Source organism: Lipophrys pholis (assembly GCF_963383615.2).
Source record: "Lipophrys pholis genome assembly, chromosome: 19".
Classification (NCBI taxonomy): domain Eukaryota; kingdom Metazoa; phylum Chordata; class Actinopteri; order Blenniiformes; family Blenniidae; genus Lipophrys; species Lipophrys pholis.
Window position 1 is genome coordinate 1,232,479 of NC_137647.1, and position 12,339 is coordinate 1,244,817.

The following is a 12,339-nucleotide window of genomic DNA, read 5'->3' on the forward strand; positions in this document are numbered from 1 at the left end:
GTGATGTGAGCTTTGCTTTAGTGATGGTGGCCGACCGCAGCCCCCCCCCCCCCCCCCACCCCCCCCCTCTGCTCTTCATCCCGGCACGCGGGTCCAACACCTTCTGACTTAATTGATCCGAAACGCAGTGAGCGACCCTTTAGTTTCAGCTAATGTGGGTTCTCCAAGGCCACTATGTCGTAACTTTGTCCTCGCAAATGTCAATAAATAACATTATGCATGAGCTTTTAAAACGCCCGGATTCATTAATTCTGATGAAGTGAATAGAAAAATGGAAGCGCCACACCCCCGAGGCCACCAGAGTGAAGCTGGCTGAGCAGGAGATGTTATCGGTGACGCTTTCAAACACGTGTTGGCGCTTCGCTGACGAGTTGACCTCCACTGGTCCTGAGCGCTGCTGTGCTTTTGAGGGAGTGAAGGCCGAAGCAACGTGATGCCGACCGGATCTCCGGGGAGGAGATCGGGATGGATGGACGGGTCACCAAAGCTTGCGACCTTGACGGAGGATATCGGCGCTCGCGTGTTTTTCTTGTAGGTGCAGTCGAGTGTTTGTGTCCTTCGGTCATGAAAGCATCAAACTGAAGTAGCGAGCGCTCCGAAAGAAGGAACTGGAACATGATAAATGTTCTGCACCACTTCATCCTGCTATTGTCACTTTGTTTTGAAGACATTTATTTATTTTTACTCGGGTAATTGAAGTAAAAAAAAAATGTTGAAGACATCATTCTTTCAAATTGTGTCGGATTATATTTTACATCTTAAACGTCTTAATCCATTAGTGTTATCTACCTGTGTCTGCTTAGCCCCCGTTTCCATGGCAACATCTCAAATGAAAACACATAGTTTCCGCGTTTTGCTTTTACAAAATTTATCTCCATTTCTACAGAAACGCAAATGCTGAAAACGATGTAGTTACCATGCCAGACCACTAGAAGGCACTGTTGTTTGGTTTAGTACTGAAAAAGCACACACACACACACACACACATACACACACATACTCACACACGAAATGAACTCGTTAAGTCCTGTATCGTGTTATAGTTAAAATAAAAATCCTATTTAGGAAGCAGAGACCATTTGTTTGTGTTTCAACCTGCTGGAAACCCTGCGGCGGTGTCGTGTCGCCTCCACAGCCTGGTGGCGGACGGAGGAGGGCGGGATGCAAGGGTGGGTGGAGACAGACGGGAGGAGGTGTGATGAGGAGAGAGAACGTGGACGCTGAGCGCCGCCACACCTGAGGGGAAAACGCTGCGAGGGGACGGTGTCCGAATGAAAGCTGCAGCAGGATGAACAGTCGAGCTCGGTCCCTCTGGGCTCGGTGCTGCAGAGCAGCAGCAGCAGAGCAGAAGCAGCAGAAGCAGCAGAGCAGCAGCAGCAGCAGAGCAGCAAAGCAGTAGAGCAGTAGAAGAGCAGCAGAGCAGCAGAGCAGCAGCAGCAGCAGAGCAGCAGAGCAGTAGAGCAGTAGAAGAGCAGCAGAGCAGCAGAGCAGCAGAGCAGCAGCAGCAGAGCAGCAGAGCAGCAGAGCAGTAGAGCAGTAGAGCAGCAGCAGAGCAGCAGCAGAGCAGCAGCAGCAGAGCAGCAGTAGAGCAGCAGCAGCAGCAGAGGAGCAGCAGCAGCAGCAGCAGCAGAGCAGCAGAGAAGCAGCAGAGCAGCAGCAGCAGAGCAGTAGAGCAGTAGAGCAGCAGCAGAGCAGCAGAGCAGCAGAGCAGCAGAGCAGCAGCAGAGCAGCGCAGCAGCGCAGCAGAGCAGCAACAGAGCAGCAGAGGCAGAGCAGCAGCAGAGCAGCAGAGCAGCAGCAGACTGACGTCGAGCATGTTGCTGCAAAACGTGTCTGCGGGAGTCGTACTCGTGCAGCAGCTCGTCGTCTCGGCCGTTCTCTGCAACACGAGGCGAGTTTCCGGACAAAGAGTGAAGTTATAAAACTCTAAAACTAAAAAAGTTGCGATGACAAAATGTCACATTTGCAAGTGAAAAGCAAAGTTCCTGCAGACAACAGGAGCTCGGCGGGGCTTTGTAGATTGTTCGAGTGAACCAGAGCAGCGTTCGGCAGAGTCGCGGCTCTGCAGCGCGGAAGAGATTTAAGAAGGAAGAAAGCGGCAGAGCGAAAAGGAAGAAGAGTCCAGAGTCCAACTTCCAGAGCATTTTACTTCCTTCTACCATGTTGAGTTAAATACACGTGAATAACGGACTACTTATAAGGACCTAATATGTTTCTGTGAGGTCGTAGAGCTGCTGTCTCTCTGCCTCAAGCTGACTCAGCATTCTAATGCTACGAGTTAGCATCAGCATTAGCATGCTGTTTAATGGACCTGTTTAATGGAGGAGGAACTGATTCTGCCTGACAGGATCTGATGACCAATTCTAAGTGACCTTAGCATTAACCTGCATGCACAGCCAGTGTGATGAGCATTAACAATCCTCAGCACTCTGAGCTGCACAGTTCAGATTGGAAGCCTGGGGAAGTCTGAAGTTCATATGAAGCGTTTCATGAAGCAGCTCGACAGTAAGAGAGGAGTTGATCTCAGGATCCTGACTGAGGAAGTCAAAACTCCAGAGGAACCAAGTTTCAGTGACATGAGTGGAAAAGTTGCTGCAGACATCAGGAGCCGACTTCCTGTTTGAAGACGGTAGAGCTGCGACCGAGCAAATTCTCAACTCAGCACGTCCACAAGAAAACCTGCCACGGCTTTTTGTTTCACTTTCTTCAAACAGCAGCCGAGGAAAACAAACCTGGTGGCTCGAACTCCAGATAATATCAGATTATAGAGCATCCTCCTCCTCTAACATCAGATTATAGAGTGTCTTCCTCCTCTAACATCATATTATAGAGCATCTTCCTCCTCTAACATCAGATTATAGAGTGTCTTCCTCCTCTAACATCATATTATAGAGCATCTTCCTCCTCTAACATCAGATTATAGAGCATCTTCCCCAAACATCAGATTATAGAGCACCGCCCCCTCTAACATCAGATTATAGAGCATCTTCCTCCTCTAACATCAGATTATAGAGCATCTTCCCCAACATCAGATTATAGAGCATCTTCCTCCTCTAACATCAGATTATAGAGCACCTCCCCCTCTAACATCAGATTATAGAGCACCTTCCCCTAACATCAGATTATAGAGCATCGCCCCCTCTAACATCAGATTATAGAGCATCGCCCCAACATCAGATTATAGAGCACCGTCCTCCTCCAACATCAGTTTATAGAGCATCTCCCGCATCCAACACCAGATTATAGAGCACCTCCCCTTACATCAGATCATAGAGCATCTTCCTCCACACACCCAAATTATAGAGCATCTTCCTCCTCTAATATCCAGACTATAGAGCAACTTCCTCCTCTAACATCCAGACTATAGAGAACCTTCCTCCTCTAACATCAGATTATAGAGCATCTTCCCCTCTAACATCAGAGCATAGAGCATCTCCCTCATCTAACATCCAGACTACAGAGCACCTTCCCCCTCTAACATCCAGGCTATAGAGCATCCTCCTCCTCTAACATAAGATTATAGAGCACCGTCCTCCTCCAACATCCAGATTATAGAGCATCTCCCCTAACATCAGACTACAGAGCATCTTCTCCTCTAACATCAGAGTATAGAGCATCTTCCTCATCTAACATCCAGACTATAGAGCACCTCCCCCTCTAACATCCAGAGTATAGAGCATCTTCCTCCTCCAAACATCAGAGTATAGAGCATCTTCCTCCTCTAACATCAGATTATAGAGCATCTTCCTCCTCTAACGTCCAGATTGCTCATGTTGTCCCCTGGGTGAATGTGAGTTATGTTTTCTTGGTTCAGTTCTTAATCCAGAGACTGAGGAAAACGTTCTGGACCCTCGAGCAGATCCTCTGATTGTTCCATCCGGTTCCGGTGGTTGGATCGACCTCGGCAGAGCGGCTGCATTATTCAGGAGGAGAGCGTCTCCGACGGCGTGCAGATTTATATCGCAGCCGAGCGTCGCAGAAAACCCCCAAAGTTAGACACTCCAACGTTCCCACATAAATCACGGCGGCGGTATGAGCGGGAGCCGCTCCGGCAAAGTTCAGCAACTGTAGTGAAATAAATCATTTATCACGCCGAGCTGCAGCGGGGAAATGGAGGAGGCGGGACCAGGAGCGCTCTGCCACCAAAACCTCCGCAGCACTACGACGCTCGCGTCGGAGCCGCGATTCAAATGGAGGCCAGGAGTCAGACGGCGGGATAGCGGCGGGATAGCGGCGGGATAGCGGCGGTCGGCGCTCAGAAGAGCTCGGCTGTCGCTGTGATTTGACGAAGTTCTTGTTGGCTGATTGCCAAGAGAACGGCGGTGTTTTGTGTTCAGGTCTGTTATTTCACTCAAGCAGCAACGTCTCCCGGAGAAGAAAGGAGGTAGATTATTCCAGCAAACACCTCGGAGCTCTGCCGGAGCGACTTCACTGCCGGAGCGACTTCACTGCCGGAGCGACTTCACTGCCGGAGCGACTTCACTGCCGGAGTTTCACAGAGCAATCAAAACCCACAAGTACACATTTATTATCCGCTCATGATATTCCATCAAATTGAGACCTCGTTTATACAACAATGTTTTCAAGAGAGAATGGGGAAACCATCCTCGTGCTTTGGGAGTCTGTTTACATGACAACAGTTTGAAAAGTGGACCCAAGGTGGAACTTATGAAAACACTTTGTTTCCCTGGAAGAGAGAAAATGCAACATTTTGAAAACGTTTGGGCTCCATCTCCATGGAAACAGGCCAAATGTCACTTTTTGGAAAACGCTGCATCTCTATCCGAAACGAGGAAATCGCAACTTTTCAAAAAAGCTCGGGCTCCACCTCCATGGAAATGATCGAAAATGCAAGGTTTTGAAATTGGTGCGTCTCAAATGAGGGAAGCGCAACTTTCCGGAAGCACTGGAGCGCCGTCTCTATGGCAACGCAGGGAAGCACAACTTTCTGAAGACGTTTGGGCAAATTCAACTCTTTGAAAATGCTTTGACTCCATGGAAATGTGCCAAAATGCAACTTTTCGATAACGCCCAGGCTGTTTCCATGGAAACGGGTGAAAACGCATGACTCTCATCTAGAAAGCTGCCGTTGTGTTCCCTCATAATGCAGTTTTGCGACAATGTTTTCAGCCGTTTCAATATAGTGGAGATGATTTTCAAAATGTTGCCCTGTAACCCTGAAACTTCTCTGAAAGCCTGAAATGAATTAGATGAAAACATTTAAGTTATAGATAAGTAATCAGGAAAAGTAACATAAAACAATGAATTACTTTCTTAAAAACCATTAAAAGTATTGGGCTGCAGGTTAATGTATTCCATTCCATTCATTCTGAATTTCTAAATGTTTTTGTAACTGCAATGTAACTCTGGTCATCTGTATTGAAAGCGGTCTTCTCTCTTCGTCTCGAATCATTTCCGTCCCGAAGGAAAACCCGGCAACAGTCAGCATCTTTTGGGTTTGAAGGTATCTGAGGGATCAGAGGCTGCAGATTTATGGCTCCTCCACCAGAATGGCGACTGAAAAGATCTGCAGATAATTGCTGAGTACGAGCCGCGAGCGAGCAAGGAGCTGTGATTTATGGCCCCGGATCTCAGCTGAACTCCATCCTGCGCGCTGACGGAGGACTGGAGGGGGACGGAGGGCCGGAGGGGGACAGAGTGAGGATGGAGGAGGATGGCGTGAGGGGGATGGAGTGAGGGGTATGGAGTGAGGGGGACGGAGTGAGGGGGACGGAGGACGACGAAGGAGGACGGAGTGACGGGGACGGAGGGCCGGAGGGGGACGGAGGAGGATGGAGGAGGATGGCGTGAGGGGGATGGAGTGAGGGGTATGGAGTGAGGGGGACGGAGGGCCAGAGGGGGACGGGGTGAGGGGGATGGAGTTAGGGGGATGGAGTGAGGGGTATGGAGTGAGGGGTATGGAGTGAGGGGGACGGAGTGAGGGGGACGGAGGACGACGAAGGAGGACGGAGTGACGGGGACGGAGGGCCGGAGGGGGACGGAGGAGGATGGAGGAGGATGGCGTGAGGGGGATGGAGTGAGGGGTATGGAGTGAGGGGGATGGAGGGCCAGAGGGGGACGGGGTGAGGGGGATGGAGTTAGGGGGATGGAGTGAGGGGTATGGAGTGAGGGGGACGGAGGGCCGAAGGGGGACGGGGTGAGGGGGATGGAGTTAGGGGGATGGAGTGAGGGGTATGGAGTGAGGGGGACGGAGGGCCGAAGGGGGACGGGGTGAGGGGGATGGAGTTAGGGGGATGGAGTTAGGGGGATGGAGTGAGGGGTATGGAGTGAGGGGGACGGAGGGCCGAAGGGGGACGGGGTGAGGGGGATGGAGTTAGGGGGATGGAGTGAGGGGTATGGAGTGAGGGGGACGGAGGACGACGAAGGAGGACGGAGTGAGGGGGATGGAGGCCTGGAGGGGGACGGAGGAGGATGAGTGAGGGGGACAGAGGACGACGAAGGAGGACGAAGTGAGGGGGATGGAGGGCTGGAGGGGGACGGGGGAGGACGGAGTGAAGGGAACGGAGGGCTGGAGTTTGACAGAGTGAGGGGGACGGAGGACGACGGAGGAGGACAGAAGATGGAGTGAGGACAGAGGGGGACGGAGGACGACTGAGGAGGACAGAAGTCACAGCGAGTCACATCGAGTCACATCGAGTCACAGCGAGTCACAGCGAGTCACAGCGAGACACATCGAGTCACAGCGAGTCACAGCGAGTCACAGCGAGACACATCAAGTCACAGCGAGTCACAGCGAGTCACAGCGAGTCACAGCGAGTCACAGCGAGACACATCGAGTCATATCGAGTCACAGCGAGTCACATCGTGTCACATCGAGTCACAGCGAGTCACAGCGAGTCACAGCGAGACACATCGAGTCACAGCGTGTCACATCGTGTCACATCGTGTCACATCGTGTCACATCGAGTCACAGCGAGTCACATCGTACGACGTGAAGTTTACAGTGTGCGGATCGTACCATGAAAACCAGCACGGCTACGGTGAACCGGTCGGACCTGGACAGAAACTAACGAAGCCTAAACTGTCCTCGTCTGTCTCTTTGTTTACGTCCCACATACTTTTTGTTTTGCGTTTTATCGTAGCTGCACAGCCTCTATTTGGGTTTAGCGATTGTTATTGCAGGTTGTCTTTGGTCGTCATGACAACGCCCGTCCACGAACAGGTCGGACGCCCGACTTAGAGCCAAGAAGCCTTCATGAATCAGGCCTGGGTTTTCCAGCACATCCCACAAATGCTGGACTGGATACTGACTGGAAACACGCCACCTCAAACTGGTCGCTTTACTCAATCTACAAAGCAGCACCAGTGTAAAAGCCATCGGAAAAACACACACAACTAGTTAAAAACTAGTTAAAAACTAGTTAAAAACTAGTCTGAAACACAGAACAAAGGCTCCAACACGTTTAAAACCTTCATGCTTCAGCAGGTTAAAAGTTACTGAAGTGAGTTTGTGTTTGAGATTTGATTCGTCATGAGCGTTACTCTCTAGAATGTTCTGCTCACTGACTGCCTGATTTTATCCACAAAGTCATAAATTAGAAAAAAATCGACCCTCGCTGCCACTGACTCTGGGCAAGTGTTGTGTTTTTAAGATGTTTTTTCTCTCTTATCTGTTTTTATCTGTTTTTTACTGTGAAGCACTTTGTGACTCCGCGTCTGTGAAAAGTGCTTTAGAAATAAAATCAGTGGTCTTAATGTAATGGCTGACCAGTGAAACATCAGGTCATAAATGCATGTAAGTGCAAATCAACATGCTGTTTATGTCAACGCAGTGTTTTGGGTAATCAAGCAGTTCTCAGAGCTCATCTACTCCAAATCCTTTTCATGTACTTTGTTTTCAGTACGTCGCCGCGGTAATACTGCAGAAATACTCTAATTACATGTTCCTGATGGCCGGCTGTCAGTTTGGACACACTTTGTTGGTATTATGAACGATGGAAGCTGCAGGACCTGCAGCTTCTTCTTCTCCTTTGTTGTTGTTGTTGTTGTCTCTTCTTGTTTCATTGATTTTGCCAAAAGTATTTGCTCGCCTGCCGTCACACACACATGAACTGCTCCACCTCCCCTGGTTAGACTTCGGCGGGGCTCCGGTTGGAAGTCACTGGGTTCGGTGGATGAACGAGGGACTGATTCATGAATGACTGGTTCAAATAGAAACTATGGATGTAAAAATAGATGAAGTTCATGTTGAGATGAGAAGATCTGCAGCTTCAGAGCCTCTCAGACGTGAAGCCGGACGACAGGAGGTTTTTCTTCGCTGTACGTTGTTTCAGCCCAAACTGCAGCTCCTCCGGAGGAGAAACGGCGAAAATGGAGGCGAAGCTGCGTGGGCAGAGTGACATCAATGGTCTTTCCAAGGACCTCCCAAGGTGAGCGGGTGGGGGTGGAGGTGGGGGTGGGGTGTGTGTGTGTGGGGGGGGGGGGTACCTCCACCATCCGCTCGTCTTCTGCTCCGACCGCAGCCTCTTTAAAAAGCCACCCACAGGGGCAAAAAGACGGACGCCGCGACGCCATTGGCTCCTCCGGTTGCTATGGAAGCGCTCAGTCTCTCTCTCTCTCTCTCTCTCTCTCTCTCTCTCTCTCTCTCTCTCTCTCTCTCTCTCTCTCTCTCTCTCCCTCTTTCCTTTTCTTCCTGGTTTCATCCAGAGGATGTGGTGACGCCTCGACGGGAAGACGGGCAGGTGATTTGTCACATGTGCCTTAAATTAGAGTCTGATTAAAGTTTAATGGATTTTAATGATCTGAGTGAGGAAAGTGGGTCAGACACAAACAGGAGGGAGGATTCCTCACATCTATAAAAACTGCAGGGCTGGAAGTACTCCGGTTCTATTTGGTGAAATGTGCAGATAATTTACAGCGTCAAATCCTGAAATCGTGAAATCGTGAAAACACAACTTTCAGAGTTTCTTGGATGTCTGTTGACACGACGACAAACTTTCTGAAAACGCTGCAGATTTTTCAGTTTACAGTAGTTTACAGTAGTTTACAGTAGTTCTAAAACACGTACAAGAAGTGTATCTTATGTAGTTTCAATTATAATTTAGGATGGGAAACTCTTCGTTATATTTTTAGCCGAGGTTGTACCTGATAGAAATACTTTATTACTCCCAGAGGGAAATTCCTTTAATTCCTTCCTTTAATTCCACAACGAAAACACAACATACTATAATACTATTTCAAAACACAGCAAATACTATTCCTAGGGAGGAGTTATAGAGTCTTATGGCCACAGGAAGGAAGGATCACTTTAGGCTTCTTGTACGGTGGCCTGGAAGTCAAAAAACACGACAAACTTCAAACGACCCTACCAAATGAAAAAACAATTCCAACTCCAAAAAATACCACAAATTAAAGAAACACTACCAAATAGAGAAAAAACTACAAACTAGGGCTGAACGATTAATTGCATTTGCGATAATATTGCGATACGATAAAACAGGATTTTCTAATTGGAAGGGCTGCGATTTGACTGATCACTTGATCTGATCACCTGATCTGGTCATGTGATCTGGTCACACTTTGAAAGACTTCATGTAAAACAGCAGGAGAATTCTGAGAATCCTGCGTCTGAATGACTCTAATTGTTTATTATTTCATGAAACTTCTGCTGCTTCTTGTGGGCGGAGCCTAAACTACAGGAGTCCGCACAGCATCATGGGACATTGTCTCACAGTCAGAACCATTAGCGTTAGTCTGTATTAGAAAAGGTTGGACTCGCCTTCTAAGAGCTTTCTGCATAACAAACAATGAAGGTGCCAATTTAGTCCACAGTGAAACTCACAATGTGCATCGAGGACGCCCTCCAAGTATCCGGATACGTGGAGCTGATTAAAGTGTCCGGCCGGCGGCCTGGCTCCGCCTCTTCACCACGCCGCCGGCGTCAAGCGTGACACAAAACCACGGAGGGGTGAAGGCAGGTTTCAGAAGTGTGCAGACTGCTCCTCACCAAGGGCTCATTTCATCACACGTCAACAAAACACTGATGAAACTGAAACGTTTCATCTGCCAGTGAGGAAATGTTTCTGGACCTGCTGCAGGAGGAACCAAAGGTTTGGGTTCGAAGACACTCAGGTGGTTCTGGAAGGTAGAAAAAGCTCTAAGGGTGGCGGGCGATGGCGGGCGGGGGAGTGAATGAGACTCAAACAGAAGCTGGGGGTCGTCTGCATGTTCTCTCTGAGTGTTTCCATGGAAACGCTGAGAAGAATGAAGTTTCCCCGTTGGGCCACTAGTTGGTGCTGTTGTTAGTCTCAGTACTGAAAACACACACACACACACACACACACACACACACACACACACACACACACACACACACTGAGGGTTTGGTCGTGGAGGAGCTTCGGCCGATCAGAGGAAATAATCATGATTAAAGTCTAAAGATTCGAAGCTGCTCTGCATTCCAGCTCCTCTTTCATCCACCGATCCTCGGTCGCCACCTGCCTTGTAAAGGCTCTCGACTCGAGGTAATCAATCATTCATCACTAGATTCTAATGTAACACCCGAAAGCCCTGTAGCCGCTCGTGCACACACCAGGGCTGCTCACTGTTTCCAGCCCAAACAGGGTGGAGCCCACACACCTCAGGCCTTGGTCCTATCTGGTACTAATTCTGATATTGTTCTACATGCGACTGCTTTGTCATCAACGTGTGACTGACGGCTAAGCACCGGAGGAAGCGGCTCCTCATGTCCTCTAGATTCCGTCGCTCATTTTCAACAACCACTTTAAAATGAATCTACACGCTGACCTGTGTTGCCAGATATGGCGGCATCCCTCAATTGTAGAGCCAAACTCTCTTAACGTTTAACGTTGTTAATTTCATGCGTTTGTGTGTTTATGGCCTGTTCTTTATGACGCAATAGTTTGAGGGTTTGAACGTGATTCCTGAGGTTTGAGCTGGTTCATGCTGAGGTGTGTGGATTTGACCTTGTTTGGGCTGGAAACAGTGACTCACATCTGGCAACCCTGGTTGCTGACCGGCAGGGTTGGGGAGTAACGGACTACATGCAACGGCGTTACGTAATTAGGATACAATTTTTTTTTAACTGTAATCCATTACAGTGCATAAAAATGTGTAATCTCGTTACAGGTATATTAGATAAAAGCTGGGATTACAATAGAAAATCAGATGGTATAAAGTAGAAATGCAGCTGACACATGCGCCTCCACTGGCACTGCGACGCTTCCCGACACTTTCAGGCAGACTGCAGCAACAAACCCACTCCTGAAGCGAGGCGTTGCCATGGATACCGCCTCAGCTGCTCTGGTCATGGCCGTTCCCGGGGAAAGAAACTGACATCATTTTATTTTGAAGTGAGAGAAGACTCTTCACCTCTCTGGACAGTGAGGATTATGTCCCCCAGCAGTGAAGGTGTGTCAACGTCTCACCTGAAGAAACATCAACAGGTCGGAAACAACCCGCTCACTTTCACTGACACACACCTGGACTCTGTCAACTAGTTTTATTAACTCACTAACCTGTCAGTAACCTGCCAGTACCATTACTAGTGTGGATAGTAGTCAGCCATTCTCTAGACCTTTAGAGGAGCTCATGTTTTAGGGATTAATTGGGGCGAAACGCACCAGAACTTTTCTTTAAGTCTGTTAATCGACTCAGTAGAAGGTTGGTCATTTAACACTGAGTACTCCTACACCCAGCAGTTTGTGTACGCTGGTATAAGATCCATCAACACACTGAGCAGACGACACATTCTATTCTTTCTTGTCTTTATTTTTTATGTTTGCTGGTGAAGTAATCCAAAAGTAACTAAAAGTGCTCTGGTACCTTACATTTTTATTTTAGTACTTTTTTTGACAGGTAACTTGTAATTGAAACAGATTACAGTTTTGAAGTAACCTTCCCGACCCTGCTGACCGGCGCACCATGTTTAAATTGCGTCACATCATCTTCTGAGCTCTGGGGCCGGAAAACATCCGGTCCAATCGGGTTCACACGGCAGGTCGTGTTTGAAATGATCACGCCAAAAAAAAAAAATAGGATCTCAGCAAAAAATTGGAATTGAGCATCAGGACCTGCGGAGTGGGCGGAGCCTGTGAGCAGAACATCAGAATTGAGTGGCTTCTCCCTGCAGCGTGAACGAGGCCTCACACACCAATGCTACTGGGACAGTAGCACTACTGGGTCCAGTGTCTCTTCCTTTGATGCACAAGCAGTTCAAGGTGGCGGATCAAACGGTCAAAACTGGTATTTGAAGATAAGCTGCTCTGCGTCCCTACAGGACAGGACTTGGTCCAATGAGGGCCTCTGGCGGCCCGGAGCCCAGTCTTCCATCACCTCCATCACTTCCTGGTCTGAGCT